Source organism: Podarcis cretensis, assembly GCF_951804945.1.
Source record: "Podarcis cretensis genome assembly, chromosome: 11".
Lineage (NCBI taxonomy): Eukaryota > Metazoa > Chordata > Lepidosauria > Squamata > Lacertidae > Podarcis > Podarcis cretensis.
In genome coordinates this window covers 47,837,122-47,855,134 of record NC_137180.1, presented here as the reverse complement: position 1 = coordinate 47,855,134, position 18,013 = coordinate 47,837,122, and the positions used below count along the sequence as shown (strand labels likewise).

The 18,013-nt window shown below is 43.9% G+C and overlaps 1 protein-coding gene and 1 long non-coding RNA gene across 2 annotated transcripts in view; one reads left to right on the top strand and one right to left on the bottom strand.

Annotated features, from left to right (window-relative positions):
* LIFR (LIF receptor subunit alpha) overlaps positions 1 to 3,590 on the bottom strand; it is a 104,821-nt gene extending 101,231 nt beyond the window's left edge. Inside the window, exon 1 of the mRNA XM_079994743.1 lies at positions 3,491 to 3,590. The gene's annotated coding sequence lies outside the window, so the exon portion shown is untranslated. The remainder of the gene's footprint in view (positions 1 to 3,490) is intronic.
* A 2,757-nt stretch (positions 3,591 to 6,347) lies between these two features.
* On the top strand, positions 6,348 to 17,196 carry LOC307226468. Its single transcript, XR_013843455.1, has 2 exons — positions 6,348 to 6,508; positions 16,730 to 17,196. It is a non-coding gene; the product is annotated as an uncharacterized lncRNA (long non-coding RNA).
* Positions 17,197 to 18,013: the final 817 nt, after the last annotated feature.

The following is an 18,013-nucleotide window of genomic DNA, read 5'->3' as shown; positions in this document are numbered from 1 at the left end:
AAATAGATTTGCCCTCTGATAGAAGTGTCCCTTCTCAGTGTATCAGAAGTCTGGTTTGCAACACACATTGCTGCGATAATGGTATTAATGGGCTTCTGGTGCTGAAGCAAGAACGGGCAAATAAAAGGGTTTCTTCTTATCACTTACGTCCTGCTCCTCCTGATCTGCAACAAATAAGCTCTCCCTTTATTCTCCCCTTTGCATCCTCCAACCTCTCCCATCACAACTGCCGCACTTCCTGCCAAGATGATGTACTGTCGATGTCAGAAGAAAAGAGCCAAAATAATATATTTACTGTTTATTTACCTTTTCCTCCAATAAGCTCAATGTGGCATTGCATGGCTCTCCTCTCCTGATTTTATCATCTCAACAACCCTCTGAAGTAGGTTATGCTGGGAGAGAATCACTGATCTAAGTTCATCCACTCATGTGGACTCATGGCTGAGTGGGGATTTGAACCCTGGTCTCCTTGCATCAGAGCCCAACACTCTAACCATTACACCACACTGGCTCTCGAAGAAAGACAGACATGCTGGGCTGCTGCTGCTGCAGAACAAAGCGATACGTGGGGCTACCTTTGAAGGTGACCCAGAAACTACAACTAGTCCAGAATGCAGCAACTAGACTGGTGATTGGAGGCGGCTGCCGAGACCACATAACACCGGTCTTGAAAGACCAACATTGGCTTCCAGTACGTTTCTGAGCACAATTCAAAATGTTGGTGCTGACCTTTAAAGCCCTAAATAGCCTCGGTCCAGTATACTTGAAGGAGTGTCTCCACCCCCATTGTTCTGCCCGGACGCTGGGGTCCAGTGCCGAGGGCCTTCTGGTGCTTCCCTCATTGCAAGAAGCAAAGCTACAGGGAACCAGGCAGAGGGCCTTCTCGGTAGTGGCACCCGCCCTGTGGAACGCTTTCCCATCAGATGTCAAAGAGATAAACAACTACCTGACATTTAGAAGACATCTGAAGGCAGTCCTATAATGTGACTATTTTATTTTATTTTTAAACCTGAACTGTGGTTAATCAAAAAATGGAAAGAAAAGCCCAGGGTGAAGGAGGGGAGCTTGCCTAGGCTCATTCCCAAAATTGAGCCACCGTGACATCCAAAGAAAGCAGTGAGATCAAAGCATTAAAATGGGTTAAAGACCAGTGTTAAAGGTGGGTCCTCCTGGGCCAGAAAAGAACGTATGGACGGAGCCTGTCCTGCTGGAGCCTGTCCTCACAGTGGCTATAACCAGACTCTCGTGAGAATCGCGAAAGCAGGACTTGAGCTCAACACTCTCCCCCACGTGTGATTCCCAGAAACTGGCAGTCAGAGGCATACTTCCTTAGATAGTGGATGCAGAACATAGCTATTAGCCTTCAAGAGCCTCCATGATTTTGTCTAATCCACTTTAAAGGCCACCCAAATCGGTGGCCATCAATACTTCTTGCTGGCTGAAGATTGGTTGCTCTGCTACAGGGGTGGGGAACATGTGGTCCTCCACATATGCCTGGACTACAACTCCCATCATCGCAAACCACTGGCCATGCTAGCTTAAGGTTACCAGATTTTTTTCAAAGAATTTGGGGACACTTTTTTTTTGTAAAGAGAAAATAAAGTTATTTTTAAAAAATTATTTAAAAATATATATTAAGAAGTAATATCTTCTCTTCTGTGGTCTCCTCTGTCGTGCAGCCTTCCTCTGGGCCCCAGCCTGCTCTCTTGGAGTGCTAGCCGCCATGGAGTAGACTCGGGTTGGACCTGGGCTCGGCCATGTGTCCTTGCCCTCCCAGTGCTCTCCTACCTCTTCTTCAGTGACAGTGGCGGCAGCGGAGCGGCAAGGTCAGGGCTCCCCTCTTTTTTCTCCTTCCTCTTTCTTTCTCTTTCTCTTCCATCTCCTTCTCCTCTCCTTCTTCTCCCTGCGTCAGCTCCAGGGTTTTCCTAGAGTGCCGCTGGGTGGGTGGCCGGGCGCTCTCGCTCCCAGTTTGATTTGGGTCAATCACGCAACATTCATTGCTTACTAATAAATCTAATAAACACTTAAAATATGAATCCGGGGACATCCCGTGGACGGATTTTGTCCGGGGACAGATTTGTAAATCTGGTGTCTGTCCCTGGGAAATGGGGACATCTGGTAACCATATGCTAGCTGGGGCTGATGGGAGTCCCCAATGACATCTGGATGGTCTGAACTTTGCTGTGGTAAGTCAGAGGAACCTTCTCCGTTGTACAGTCATTTCAAAGGAAAGCGAGAAACACAGGGTACTTCGCATTGCAAGAATTCCTCTGAGACATTTTGTCCTGGCTTTTAAAGGCATGTGGATTTCAAGATTTATTTAAAGAGGGGAAGGGGGGGAGAAGCGGATGCCTTCACAGAGTGTGGGACTCCCCACCTCCCCCCAGTAAGTAATTGTTTCCCATTTCCGCAATTTTTACTTGGTACCTCCTTTCCGCGCGATAACGAAGGATATGGGAAGCCTATTCTTCAGCAACACTCCTGTCACAAACTCACTTCTGTGTTTCCTGTTAGGGTTTTCAAGACACAAAGGGCCTGGTTTGCTCAAAAGTCTTTCTGCCCAAGACCCAGATAAATGACTAGGAGATGCAAAACCACACAGATATTTTCATTTCCATAGGGCTTTCACAGGACAAAGTTCTGGTGGGATGTCATTGGGCTGGGAGTGGGAGTCATAAAACGGTTAAACCTGGAACATCTTGAGCTGGTCAAGAACCCTTTTTCAAAATCTTAACCTTCCAAAAAATAATAATAATGGAGCTGCAGGGTGTTTTTTTTTTAAAAAAACACAAAATCTATGGCCTTGTTCTTTCTCAGCTCTTGCCTGTACTTTTGCTTTTTGCAACAAGAAGAGCTGCAATCAAGTTAATGGCCTTATGTGACTACATTCCTCCTGGGTGCTCTAGATGAAATTCTGGGGGTTGGACTAGATGACCCTCAAGGTCCCTTCCAAGTCTACAGTTCTATGATTCTATGAATCTGTGTTGGAAAGGGGCAGGGAAATAGTAAATTTAGGAGGGGAGCCACTGGCAGGCACTGTGCCAAAGGCCCTCTCAGGAGATTTGTAAAATCCTATAGCCCCTGGAACATCGTCCCAACTACTTTAGAACTGTCTCCTTTATTAGAATTGCCGTCTAATCCCTGGAAAGGCAAAAGCAGTGGCTAGAGTTTCCTCAAATTCTTTTTCACTTTAATATTTTATCATCCATTTAAATGTTAAAACTCAAGCATCCGTTTTCAACCTTAAACGTTTCCCAATGACTGGCAGTAACGAAAGAAGATGCACGAGTGATATTGAAAACATATATTCCGGAGTCTACATCTGAACAGCTCTGCAAGTAACAAAAATTTTCAAAGTTATATTCTAATACAATTAGGGCATCCCAAACAGAAGAAAAATGTATGGTGACGAAATCCTGGCAATGAGACATTAAAATGAATTCTTCACAATGTTATCAGTGGTTGAAGGACAATTTGAAGCCAGACTTACGATTCTGGAGGTTTACAGCTCAGCAAATCCTGTGCTGGATGGACTGCATGTGTTGTGTTTCATTCACAAGGAAACAGCTTTTGCCCAAGGGGGTGCAGAAGTATTGGAAACAACAAGTGTTGTCAGGCTGGGCCCAGAAGGAACCTCTGCAAGATTGCTCTTACCTCCAGGGGATTCTAGCACTGAAGTGAATATTTTTTAAAGGACTGGGAACAAATTGTACATCAGATGTCACCTTATTCTGCCAAAGATTGTGATACGATTGTCCAGTGTGATTAAAAGGAGCATTCCAGTTCCCTGCCCCACCCCCCCATAATTTCCTTCCTTACTAAGTAAAACAATTTCCTTTGGAAATAAATGTGCATGTTCAAGGAAACGGCAACAGGCTCCTTAATTAGAAACCAGGTGGAGTTGGGGGAGCAGAGAAGAACTTCTCTTGAAGTTTTATTTTATTTCGTTTTTCAAATTAGAATTTTACAATCACATATCCAACCTACAACACAGAAACAAGATTCCCAAGAATCTCCTGGACTTCCCTCCTCCCCTTTGTGGGTCCTATTATTAATCACTTTCTCCTGCATCTTTTATAATAATCCAAATCTTTTACATCTCCATTATATCCAAAATTCAGCATTAAACTACAAGCATTATTCCAATCCTACTCACAATTTTAACTGCTTACAATGGTTTTTAAGATAATTTATGAATTTTCCCCATTCCTTGTTAAAATTTTGGTCTTCCTGATTTCTGATTCTTCCGGTCATTTTTGCCATTTTGGCATAATCTGCCAACTTAATCTGCCATTCTTCTCTGGTCGGGACTTTGTCTTCTTTCCATCTCTGGGCCAACAACATCTGCTGAAGTTTTATTTTTATGTGCTTTCTTATTCATGTCTAGCCCACCCAGTTTCAAGATCTCAGAGGGGTTGTTTCTTCCCCACCCCCTTTTTATTTGGTGACCCTGCAAACTGCTCTTCGCAGAGGCGGATTTATGGCAGCACAGCCTAGGGGGCGTTGTAGGGCATTGCAACTATGACGTAGTGCAGGTGAGGCATCTAATCATAAGCTTGCATTTTTATTAAAGCTTATATGTTTAATCAGGGCTTGTATCTTAAAAAGCTTAAAGATTTTCAAATGTTTTATGCCAGGCAGAAGACCAGCTGCCTAAGAACCTTGGCAATGTTTTTCTCCTAGACAAGGGGCCCCCCTGATTTATAGCAGAAAACAATTCTCAAAGTCGTAAAAAGGGAATTACAGGCTGACAGCCAAGGTTACACTGACCCTACAAATTAAGGGTTGATAAATAGTAAAATGAGCCATATCTTCTTCCTAAGGTTGAAAGGTCAAGAGCAGTGAAAAAGACAACTGGCTTGGCTGGAGAAAGAGAACATTTTTGGGAAGTCTTTTCTAAAGCTGTTTCTTTCTTAAACTAAGATCCTTTTAAGATTTCTTTTCCTTTTAAAAGGTTATTTATGTATTAAATATATTAGCTTAAATATAATTATGCAAAGGATTTAAGAAATGCTAGATTCTTATTTCATATAGTTGTAAGAGTTGTAACTATCCTGAAATTAAGTCAGCCACCAGCCCAACCTCCTGTCAGACAGGAGACGCCATCGAGCACTCCTGATATATGGTTGTCAGGCCTTTTGTTTAGAAACCTTCAAATGAAGGAGATCTCTCAATGTTGATGTGAACTCAAAATCCTTGACATATGTTTAAGATAAAAATTCAAGATTAACCATCTGTTTTGGAAGGCAATAGGGCAAGGAGGGCAAGAGGTGAGCTGATAATTAAGATTCCTTGTTGAGACACATGTAAGATATATTACTACTTATTTGTCATTTATAGATAGAAGAATATATAGCTTTTTGATTCCCATAAAAGGGCAAGAGGAAATGGGTGTATCTTCTGTGATTGGTTCTAGCAAACAGCCAATAGGAATTTCAACCAGGCTGATTGGACAGAGGCAGCCACAGGAGGAGCAAGGGGGCTGGATTAAGGAAATATAAGTGCTGGCCAGAATGGCAGGAGGCCAGGCCAGAGCTTGGTAACCATATACCACTGTGCCTCATATTTATTTGTCTGACAAATAAATTATTATTTTAATTTCTCTATTGCTGCGTTGAATATTTCATTCCAGCTAAGTGTTAACCACAAGCAGGGTGCTACACAGGGATGTCTAACCGGTTGATCATCCTCTACCTGTCGATCGTTGGGTGTCTCTGGTTGATCCTGGTCGATCGCAGGACCCTGATCAATCACCCCCCCCAAAAAAAGCTGCACAACTCTAGTTGATCCTCCCCCCCAAAGAGCTTAGAAACTTTGATGAAGTTTCTCCCCCAAAAGCTCAGCAACTCTGGTCAATCCAATAGGTAGATCACTGCCAGATTTTTAATAGTGGGAGTAGACTGTAGTCTCTTGGAATTTAGACATAGTGAATTGAGCAGAACTAAAAGGGGGCAGGACTCCAAATTTGGGCAGCGCTGAAATTTAAATACCAAAGTCCACCCCGCTCTTTGCCTGATGTTCTCAAAATGAATCACAGTATTAATAAATGCTAGGAATACATTCCAAGCCTGATATTTACAGTACAACAGAAAAGGTTGCCTGACATTTCTCTTACTTGCCTGTTTGCATCCAGCCACCCCCATTATTTCTATAGGCAGGGGCGTCGCATGGGGGTAATAGGGTGCCGTGACCCCAGGCACAACATTTTTGTGGGGGCCTGGCTGAAAAGCTTAAAGCCTCCTACACAGGAGATGGATTGAAGAAAAGGAAATATGAATTGGCCCCACCCATCACAGCTAGGAGCTGGGTGGAGTTATAGTTCTGAAGAAAAGCGTAGACTCGTACACGCCGGCCAGCTTCTGTTTTGACATGAAATGTTTGTTTTGGGCTTCTCAGAAGTGTGTAAAGGCAAGAAGGGGGCAGGGGGAGTGCTGGCCCACAACGGCGCCCAACTGAGAGGTGCCAGAACTGTGCTGCAGCATGCTCTGGCTGAAAACAACACTGCATAGTAGAGACTTAAACTCAGATCCTCCTCAGCCTATTTTGAGTTAAGCATCAACTCTTGTAATAAGTTACTTCAACCGGGTGTGAGGGTGGGGGATAGACAGAAAGGCAACTTGTTCTTCATCCTCACTTGTTCATTCCCTTTTAGTAACTGTTCATTGGTAGAGTAGATTTCTTCCAGGCTTTTACTTACTTCCTGCTTCTTCTCCAAATTTAGTTAATGCAAGTCAGTTAAAGCATGAGTCAACATGCTCTGGTCTTAAATTCTTGGCTCTACCTCGGCCCCGTGTAAAACCTGTACTTAGAATGGCCTTTTTTGATATGAGTAATGAATCTAAAATTTTCCTTATCCTTTCAATCATCAGCCTTGCCAAACTATTTCTTTCTGCGTACCACTGCGATACATTTCCCAAACTCCAACACATCCAAGTCTTACACATTAACCTGTTTATTAATTTATTCATGCAGTCAAATTTACATCCCATCTTTCCATCCAAAGACATCCAGAGTGGCTTAAAATATGAAATCCATTAAGAATAACAACACATTGGAGCTGCAATCCTATATACACTTGCCTGGGAGTAAGTCCCATTGAACTCGTCAGGTCTTGCTTCTGAGTAGACATGTGTAAGATTGCATTGTTAGCATGCGATCATACTCATGCTTAACTAGGAGGAGGAGTAATTATAATAATGATGATGATGATGATGATGATGATGATGATGATAATTTATTTATACCCTGCCCATCTGGCTGGGTTTCCCCAGCCACTGAATATTAAAACACAATACAGCATTAAACATTAAAAACTTCCCTAAACAGGGTTGCCTTCAGATGTCTTTTAAAAGTAAGATAGTTGCTTATTGCCTTGACATCTGATGGGAGGGCATTCCACAGGGCAGGCGCCACTACCAAGAAGGCCCTCTGCCTGGTTCCCTGTAACCTCACTTCTTATAGTGAGGGAACCGCCAGAAGGCTCTTGGCACTGGACCTTACTTCTGAGAAAACATGCATAGGATTGCAGCATTAGTTTATTAAAGAATACAAAGCTAAAAACTGAGACAAAACAGGCTTTACAGTTTAATGACCTGCAGTGTTACTATTCTCTCAGTTCTAGAACTGCAGACTTTCAGATGAATCTAATTTGTGATTGCTAAAAATCAACACAGTGTTATTTTTCAAGGTGAAAAAGGTTAAAACATGTTCTCTCTTGTGTGAGAAAGCTAGGCACCTCCCCTTTCAACAATTCAAGGATGTCATAGTCATAATATACTTTTCCCCACCCGGTGATCACTCATGTATGGCTGTCAAAGTAGCAGTCTCCTTGCTCAAATGCTGAAGAATGCAACATTCCAGTCCTTCCCATGGAGTCCTCCTGAGATATCATCTTCAGATCAGGCCTTCACCTTTCCATTGCTTGACAGCTCTGCCTCTCCCACCAGCTTATCCGTTCTTGCATTGTCTCTAGCGTTTTCTGCCTGTTTGCCAGCAACTCACAGCACAGCTTTCCTCACCACTTTCCCAACTGCATGGCATGTCCAATGTGGTTGGCTGACATCCATGCACTTAATTATTTCCCAGAGGAATGGCTTGGAACGGAAAGCGCTTGGATGGGATCACTCCTTATGAACTGAAAGGGGAGGCTGTGGTTTTCTGCTGAAGAAAGTACAGTGGTACCTCTGGTTACATACGCTTCAGGTTACAGACTCCGCTAACCCATAAATAGTACCTCGGGTTAAGAACTTTGCTTCAGGATGAGAACAGAAATCGTGCTGTGATGGCGCGGCGGCAGCAGGAGGCCCCATTGCTAAAGTGGTTCCTCAGGTTAAGAACAATATCAGGTTAAGAATGGACCTCCGGAACAAATTAAGTACTTAATCCGAGGTACCACTGTATTTCCATTTGCTTCTCCAAGTACAATCATACATTGGATTCCGAATGCCTTGGTACTCTGACGTTTCGGCTCCTGAATGCCACAAACCTGGAAGTGAGTGTTCCGGTTTGTGGACATTCTTTGGAACCCAAACGTTCAACGGGAAGTCACTCTTTGGTTTCCAAACATTTTGGAAGTTGGACAGACTTCCAGAACGGATTCCATTTGACTTCCAAGGTACGACTGTAGTTGGTTTATCCTCCTCCTCCACTGTACACAAGTGAACACAAACAGCTGGGCTATACACTCATACAGTTATTCACATGTAATGTTCAATGAGTATACAAACTGTGTACACAATAGTTGAGTGCCATGGACTGGCTGGAATGGTGGGAGGCACCAGCTGGGAAACCCCCAAGGGATGAAGGCTCAGAGCCTGGGGATTGGTGGTGGGACAACGATGGCTGGTCAGAGGGAGAAGAGAGAGCAGAATGGGAGGAGGAGGAGTTGTCAGAAGCTGAAGGGGCAACAGGGTTTAGTGAGCAGGAAGAGGCTGGGGCAGTAATCAGTTCAGGCTGAGAGGCAGAAGAAGAGGTTGGAGAAGAGTGGGGCCAAGAGGCAGAGATGAGGGAGGCTGCTGAAGATGAGGTAGGGAGTCCTCGCCTCCTGTTGTGACAAGTTCCCTTTCCCCCTGGTCTCCCAGGACCCAAAGAGGCATGAAGAGGCTGGAGCAGAGACAGATGTGCCGTCAGCGTCTCAGATTGCCTAGGAGAAACTCGGGAGAGGAGGAGGCTTAGGCAGCTATGGGAAGGCAAGACCTATCAGGAAGAGTTATTGTGCTCACTAGGCCTGCCACTACTGAGCAGCCTGTTTCTTCTAATAAAGAGTTAATTTCACTTACTCCATGTGATTTATTGCTGACCCACTCCCAACATTGAGCTACACAAATCAACAAGTATATACACTTCCACACAATCACTTGTGTGTGTGTAGAGACAGCTTGTTCAACAGAATATGTGAACAAGTCTAAGGATAATAGAGTTGTGGGTGGGAGGGACTAATAAGGATTTTCAAGGTCTGGGACCAGCAGAAACACAGCTTTCATTCTTCAAAATCCCATTGTGCAAAAAGATAAATGGAACTGAAATTAGAGAGCTTTACTTTAGAAAAAAAAGGCAATTAAGTTCTTTCCCACCCTGAGTCATTGCCAGTCCTTCTTGCCATCTTCCCCATCTCTTTATTGCAATTCAGATAGATCCTAAAAGCCAATTAGTTTGTTTTAAAGATGATGCTTCAACATCTGGTCCTGGAAACACAGTTAATTTGTGTAATCTGACACAAACCAAGAGCATACAGACGATGCATTAGCAATTAACACTCAGTTTAGGCAGTCATTAGCTCTGCTATCAATGGCTCATTTTACATTTAATATCATTTACTAGATCAGCAGAATGCTGCCTTCTCTTGAGGAAATATGGAGCCATTTGTTTCAGCACAACTTTTACATCCAGCAGGAAACTGAGAAAGTCAGACCTAAAGAGGATAAATTGACTCTGAAGATGAAATGAAGTAATAATAATAATAATAATAATAATAATAATAATAATAGCCACCATGTTCTCTTGACCATAATTTGTTTTAACTGATTTTAATATTGCATTTTAAAAATTACTGTAATCTGCTCTGAGACCTCATGGTGAAGGCTGGCTAAGAAATACAACAACAGAAATGTGTAAATGCTGACAAGTACATACTATATGTAGAGCTGAGCAAAAAGATATACCTTCATTTCTCACAAGCCTTTTAAGTGGACATCTTCATCGCTGTATCTGTCTTGGATTTGTAATCCCCCCCTATAACATTGCTTTTATATACGGAATTGTTTTTGCAAAATATTGTTGTGTGGGGATGAAGTTCTCCCAACAAATTTTCTCAGAAAAGTCTTTTGAAAATATACTCCTTTTATATAAAATGTGTAATTTTATATAACCCTCCCACTCCTGGAGGCATGAATCTGGATTACCACTTTCAGATGTGTGGTGACAGTGAATACTGTAACCAATCATACCAGCCAAAATATATGTTAATATGAGTAAGGGGACCCTCTTCCCTGATGATAGATGGAATAATAATAAAGGGATACCAGTTTGCAGAAGAAGAAGAAGAAGAAGAAGAGTTTAGATTTGATATCCTGCTTTATCACTACCCGAAGGAGTCTCAAAGCGGCCAACATTCTCCTTTCCCTTCCTCCCCCACAACAAACACTCTGTGAGGTGAGTGGGGCTGAGAGAAGTGTGACTAGCCCAAGGTCACCCAGCAGCTGCATGTGGAGGAGCGGAGACGCGAACCTGGTTCACCAGATTACGAATCTACCGCTCTTAACCACTACACCACACTGGCTCTCTCGTTTGACAAAAAGGAGGCTATTGTTTCCATTCCCATTCCCATTTTTATTTTGTTGGTTAGATTATCTGTTAATGCTAGTTGCAAGACCTTTTTTTGTACCATGAAATCTGCGTGGCACCCTAGGCAACTTTGCAGCAATACCTGGTCATCATGCTGCTCACAACAATTGTCCAATAAGGTTTTCATTCTGCAGATCCATATTATCTCCCAAATAAAGGTTGAATAAGGCCAACTCTGGATAACATTTCCCCCTGCTATTGCTTTGATTTCTCTGAATCCCTCCTCCGAAAATGTGCTTCCCTTTGTACAGGTCCATCACAGGAGTCTCTTGGGCTCAACATGAATTTCATGTTGAATGAAACCCCGTTGTCAGTGTGCAGACCAGCAAACTTTGTGGCCATACCGTTGCTCTGTGCCCCCAGATCTACTGTGTCTGCTATATCCTGTAGCCTTTCACAATTAGCACAACCCCTGATTTAAACAGATAAGATAGTTTTGTGCTTGAAACTGTGTTAATAATTGGAGGCATCTCAGATATTCTCTGGGTAATTTTTAACTTGCACAATTGCTAAGTATGCAGGTGATAAACCCACACCTCCTGTCTTACTTAGCATAATGGTAGGACAGTTTCTAGATAACATAGAACCAGTTCTCCATTAAACAAGCAACTTTTTGTTGATTTAGAAGCCATTTTATTGGGAAAGAGAAAAAAAATCCCAGTTAGACCTGCTCATTTGCCATTGTTGCACTACAGAAGCAGTTTCCCCACAATATTGTGCAACCCATGTGTGCAATTTTGGCACATAGAGTCCTGTATCAGTATGGGCTGATTTAAAGATGAATGAATCTGTAATTTTGGTCTCTCTCTCTCTCTCTCTCTGTCCCCCTCCCTCCCTCCCTCCCTCCTTCCCTCCTTCCCTCCCTCTCTCTCATCCTAAGTTCAGTTTGCCCCATTTTGGTATGTTGTTGTTGTTTAGTCGTGTCCGACTCTTCCTGACCTCATGGACCAGAGCATGCCAGGCACTCCTGTCTTCCACTGCCTCCTGTAGTTTGGTCAAACTCATGCTGGTAGCTTCGAGAACACTGTCCAACCATCTCGTCCTCTGTCGTCCCCTTCTCCTTGTGCCCTCCATCTTTCCCAACATCAGGGTCTTTTCCAGGGAGTCTTCTCTTCTCATGAGGTGGCCAAAGTTTTGGAGTCTCAGCTTCACAATCTGTCCTTCCAGGGCTGATTTCCTTCAGAATGGATAAGTTTGATCTTCTTGCAGTCCATGGGACTCTCAAGAGTCTCCTCCAGCACCATAATTCAAAAGCATCAATTCTTTGGTGATCAGCCTTCTTTATGGTCCAGCTCTCACTTCCATACATCACTACTGGGAAAACCATAGCTTTAAGTATACGGACCTTTGTTGGCAAGGTGATGTCTCTACTTTTTAAGATGCTGTATACGTTTTGGTATATGTTGGCTATTTTTTATTTTGGAAAGTCATCTGCAATTCTGTCCACTTCTCCCAATGCACAAATTAATTTCTCCTCCATCCCTAATTGTTTTGTTTTGAACTGTAAGTTGATTTTGGGTAAGTGATACATTAATTCAATAAATCACTCTCATCATGCCAATTGGATTTGGGGAGAAATGCTGAATTGCTTCGTTGTTGCTTCCCTGTGTGTGCGGTTTTTGGTAAGGACAGAGATATCTTGTTAAAAATTCCTTTTCTAATGGCAGTGTTGGATTGGTGCCACAACAACCCACACCTCCTTGCAGTCAGCTGCAGCTATGTGTAGTGTCCTGGTAAGCTTACCAGTGGAAACAGATATCTGGATCCTAGGTGGGGAGATTTCAACCTCCCCCAAGAGTGTTTATTTTTGTTCAAAGCATAACGGTCCTATCTGCAAATTAAAACATACCGGCAATCTGAGAAATGGCACGGTGTGCATTTCATTGAGTCTTAGTACGCATAAGCATATGTGTATGGCCTCATCTGCCCTGTCCAAAAACCCCAAACAGTGTTATACCACTTTAAACAACCATGGCTTCCCCAGAAGAACCCTTGGAACTGTTAGCTCAGGGTAAGGAGAGCCAGTGTGGTGTAGTGGCTAAGAGCGGTAGTCTCGTAATCTGGGGAACCGGGTTCGCGTCTCCGCTCCTCCACATGCAGTTGCTGGGTGACCTTGGGCTAGTCACACTTCTTTGAAGTCTCTCAGCCCCACTCACCTCACAGAGTGTTTGTTGTGGGGGAGGAAGGGAAAGGAGAATGTTAGCCGCTTTGAGACTCCTTCGGATAGTGATAAAGTGGGATATCAAATCCAAACTCTTCTTCTTCTTCTTCTTCTTCTTCTTCTTCTTCTTCTTCTTCTTCTTCTTCTTAAAAGAACCCTATTCTCTTCACAGAGCTACAATTCCCAGGGTGCTTTAACAATCAATCCCTCTTCCCAGGGAACTCTGGGAAATGTAGCTGCTTTGTATTATCGTTCAGCCCAGACACTGAGATCCACCGCCAAGGGCCTTCTGGCAGTTCCCTCATTGCAAGAATGAGGTTACAGGGAACTAGACAGAGGGCCTTCTCGGTAGTGGCGCCTGCCCTGTGGAACGCCCTCCCTTCAGATGTGAAGGAAATAAGCAGCTATCTTCTCTTTAAAAGACATCTGAAGGCAGCCCTGTTTAGGGAAGTTTTTAATACTTGATGCTGTATTGTTTTTAACACTTGATTGGAAGCTGGCCAGAGTGGCTGGGGAAACTCAGGCAGATGGGCGGGGTATAAATAATAAATTATTATTATTATTGTTATTATTATTATTATTACTTAAGATAACAATTGGATACCCATAATCCATTGACTCTAGGTGGCATTCACTGCAGCACCAAGGAGATTGTTCTTTCAGCGCAATTATTGCTGCTTGCTCAGTGGAAACATTTACCCTCTCCTCCCCATGAATGCTATCGTGTGGTTTTCCCCAACCCTTCAGAGCAGACTGGGGGTGGGGTCAGATGAGGTGAGGGGGGAAAGCCCCATTGTGCTAGCAGGCAGGAGTGCCAACTTGGCTCTGTGACCGTGGGTGCTTAGGACTGTGAGTGCCATGCTGAGTGTATGACCGTGGCACTGAAATTAGTGGACGCCCAGCCACTTCATGGGGAATTTTGTGGGTGCTCAGGCCCCAGGGAGTTGGCACCTATGCTAGCAGGAGTCCTGGCATTGGCTTCCACTAGCAGAATGGCTTAGTTGAATCCAGCACATTTTCAAGGTACAATCCAGTACAAGCCACTTTTAAAACCTTGCTGGATTTCGCTTGACCAGTTTAGCATGTGCTTAAATGTTCCTCCTAAATGGGACCTTAAATGTTTTTAGCATTGATTGGGGCCATGCCCGCCCCGTACAAAACTGTATCATTTATTTTTTCCAATCAATAAGAATTAGATCAACAAACTGATTCTTATCTATGTCATCTGCAGTTGTATAAAATATTAACAAGAGTCCATATCAACAAACCATAAGAGCTTTTACAGGAAAATAGCAAGTTGGCGTTAAAAACATGTTCTGGCAGACAGGACCCTCGATGAAGTGTAAACAATAAATGACTTTTATAAGTAGCTTCTTCCCCTACATTGATTGACTGACTAGTTCTGTTGGTTCCCTTTGATTTTTTATTTTTTTATTTTTGCTTATTTGTGCGATACGAGAATATGCATCTCGAATTTTGCAATGCATTTACTGTCATTGGGGGAGGAAAACCACCCTGGCAAATTGTTGGTATATATCCACAAAGGGGATAGAATAACTTGTCCTGTTTTCAGATTTGGCTGCCACTGAAAGTCTCCCCTCACCCCCATCACAACATAAGATTTTGTCAAAGGTAGGAATGGGCAACCTCCAATTTTCCATTGGAGATACCATCAGGACATGACTTTAATGTAGAGGAGATGGCACCTGAAATGCCAAACAGAAACCTGCCCCATCTGGAGATGTGCCTGGATGTAGGCAAGGAATCACTGGAAGTCAAGGCCTCCTCAGGAGTAAGATCCTCCTCTTGAGGGCAAAGAGTCAAGTGAGGTCAGGGTTCCAGCAGCTCCAGCTCAAGAGCCCCAGTGCTAGCCTGGAAAAAGCTGCTGGGACCAGATATGTGTACTGTTATAGAAAAAAAAATGCTCCTTTTTTCCTTATAGAGTCCTTAAGTGAGTTCCCTATCAGTAGGAGAAAATAAGAGGCCAACCAGATAATATTGAGAAGCAAAGCAGCTAGTAAGCCTGGTCTTTATTAAACTGTTGCAACAGGGTCCTAACTCACCATATGCAGGAGGCAGAAGGAACCCCGAACAACAGTGCACAAGCCCCTTATATAGACTTTTGAAATTGCCCACTCTGTAGCTCACCACCCCCCAAAAAAACATCATACATACATCACAGAAGGGGGCAATCTACAGCAGAAATCCTGTTTGTTGTTTGTTTGTTAATGGTCACTGATTGCTTTACCTGGGCAGCCTGGCCATTCTTTTGTGATGGTAAATACTTTCTGAATCCAGGTCACAGGCTCACCCTATTCATACACAAAATTGCCCTTAAGACAAGTGAGCAAAAGACAATGGAGAGGCTTTCCCATTTCCTTCCTCCTTGCAGAAAAATATTTGAGGTCAGTTTGGGAGAGACAAAATGGCTTCAGGATTGCTCTCCTGTACTATTTCAGACACATGGTATATATGCTTAAGTAAGTGTTTGCATTGTACATTTATGAACATTTATTTTATATTAGGGACCTTAGAATTCTTATTACAGTGTGTGTGGTGTTTTGTTGAATACAAGTAAAGGTAAAGGTAAAGGTACCCCTGCCCGTACGGGCCAGTCTTGACAGACTCTGGGGTTGTGCGCCCATCTCACTTAAGAGGCCAGGGGCCAGTGCTGTCCGGAGACACTTCCGGGTCACGTGGCCAGCGTGACATCGCTGCTCTGGCCAGAGCCAGAGCCGCACACGGAAACGCCGTTTACCTTCCCGCTGGTAAGCGGTCCCTATTTATCTACTTGCACCCGGAGGTGCTTTCGAACTGCTAGGTTGGCAGGCGCTGGGACCGAGCAGCGGGAGCGCACCCCGCCGCAGGGATTCGAACCGCCGACCTTTCGATCGGCAAGCCCTAGGCGCTGAGGCTTTAACCCACAGCGCCCCCTGCGTCCCTTGAATACAAGTAGCCAAGTCTAAAATGTGACATGGGAAACAACAGACAAAGTGAATAGTTAAATGGGAAAGGGGTCAGCTGTTGTTGTTGTTTAGTTGTTTAGTCGTGTCCGACTCTTCGTGACCCCATGGACCAGAGCACGCCAGGCACTTCTGTCTTCTACTGCCTCCCACAGTTTGGTCAAACTCATGCTGGTGGCTTCGAGAACACTATCCAAGCAACTCGTCCTCTGTCGTCCCCTTCTCCTTTTTTTCCATTCTTAAGGAAATTCCATTCTTAAGGAATTCCATTCTTAAGGAAATCAGCTCTGAGTGCTCACTGGAAGGACAGATCCTGAAGCTGAGGCTCCAATACTTTGGCTACCCCATGAGAAGAGAAGACTCCCTGGAAAAGACCCTGATGTTGGGAAAGATGGAGGGCACAAGGAGAAGGGGACGACAAGGGGTCAGCTAGGAAGCAGCATTTAGTTTTATTTTCAGTTACATGTGCTTAGGCTCAGTCATGCGTCTTGAACTCAAAACATGGCCACGTAGAAAGCTAAGAAATTGCACTCTGTTATATGCACATTTCATTGCTGCTCATTGGACCTGCTCCCATGGAAGCCTGAACTTTCAAAACCAGTGAAAAATTAAAGGTTTGAGCACTAACATTAAGATTACCCAGTAATCTGCTCATACTTTGTGGCTGCCTTTGATGGGCCACTGACTCACCAGGAGATGTTTTTAAATTCCAGAAATACAGTTTTTAAGCTGCCACTTCATGTTTACATTTCTCATTTCACAGCACAGAGCAACGCTGAGATGGGCAGCAGATGGCTTGAGCTCTGTCCTCATGGAATAGCTGTATGCAGCGGTCTTTCGACCCAGCTTCCGGAATGGATCACAAACCCTACATTTCATGTATCACAGTTCCTGGCCAAATCAGGACCCACAGAGCCTCAATTTAGCAGCTAAGCATACATTACAGTTGGGGTGATGATCTTGGGGCTCTCTGGATGTGGTTGGACTCCAGTCCCCATCAGCCAGTGGTCAGGGAAGATGGGAGTTGTAGTCTAGTACATCTGAAGAGCCACAGGTCCCCCATCCCTGCTTTCCAGCTGAGCTTGTGGATCTGGACATGCACAAAAAACCTCTCCACCTGGAATGCAGAGCTGTCAAAATGTAGCAGGATCAGACCATGTTGAGCTGCCTAGTCCTGCCCGTGATTGTCCTGCTGTTTTTGGAGGTATAAAACGGCACCCCACAAGCCTCTTCCATGGTTCAGGGTCTTTTCTAAACAATGTGAGTCTGGGGCACAGGGGCTGAAGGGAAAGAAGGGGACAAGAAAGTTTCCTACAATGAACTTCCTTTAAGTTAACCTATTTTAGGATCCAAGCCAATGTACCGTATTTTTCGCTCTATAACACGCACCTGACCATAACACGCACATAGTTTTTAGAGGAGGAAAATCCGTAGGCATGCCACCCGTAGGCATTCCATCCATAACACGCACAGACATTTCCCCTTACTTTTTAGGAGGAAAAAAGTGAGTGTTATGGTGCAAAAAATACGGTACTTAAAGTAACCCTTCACTGCATAAGGCTTCCTTTCACACGGTTAATGCTGACTAAGTTGGAGTCTTCGGACAGGTCATCTGAGAAATAAACAAACAAGACCAGTTCTTTGGCCTCTGTTATGTAGGCCTTCTGCATGGTCTTCGGGAATTTCTGCTGGAAATTCCAAGCTGGAAACTATGATATCAGCTTCTCTGGACAACGGAGTGCACCTCAGAGAGAGTTTCTTGAAGTTTCATATTGGTAAAAGGATGCATGCAAACCCAGGTACACTGCCTTAAGTAGCTTCTAGCCAGGCAAACCTTTGCACTTCAAATCTAGAGCAAATAATGGCAAGACGTAAGGCTGTTCAAGGTGAGGGGCAAAGTTGAGTCAGGTTCATTCATGTTTATCAGTGGGGCAAGGGCAAGTCTGGGTGAGCCCTTTATTGAATCCCACTCCAAGCTTCTAGTCATTATGGAATTAAGATTGAAAGGGACCTGGAGAACTATCAGAAACCAGAAGGGGCACATTCC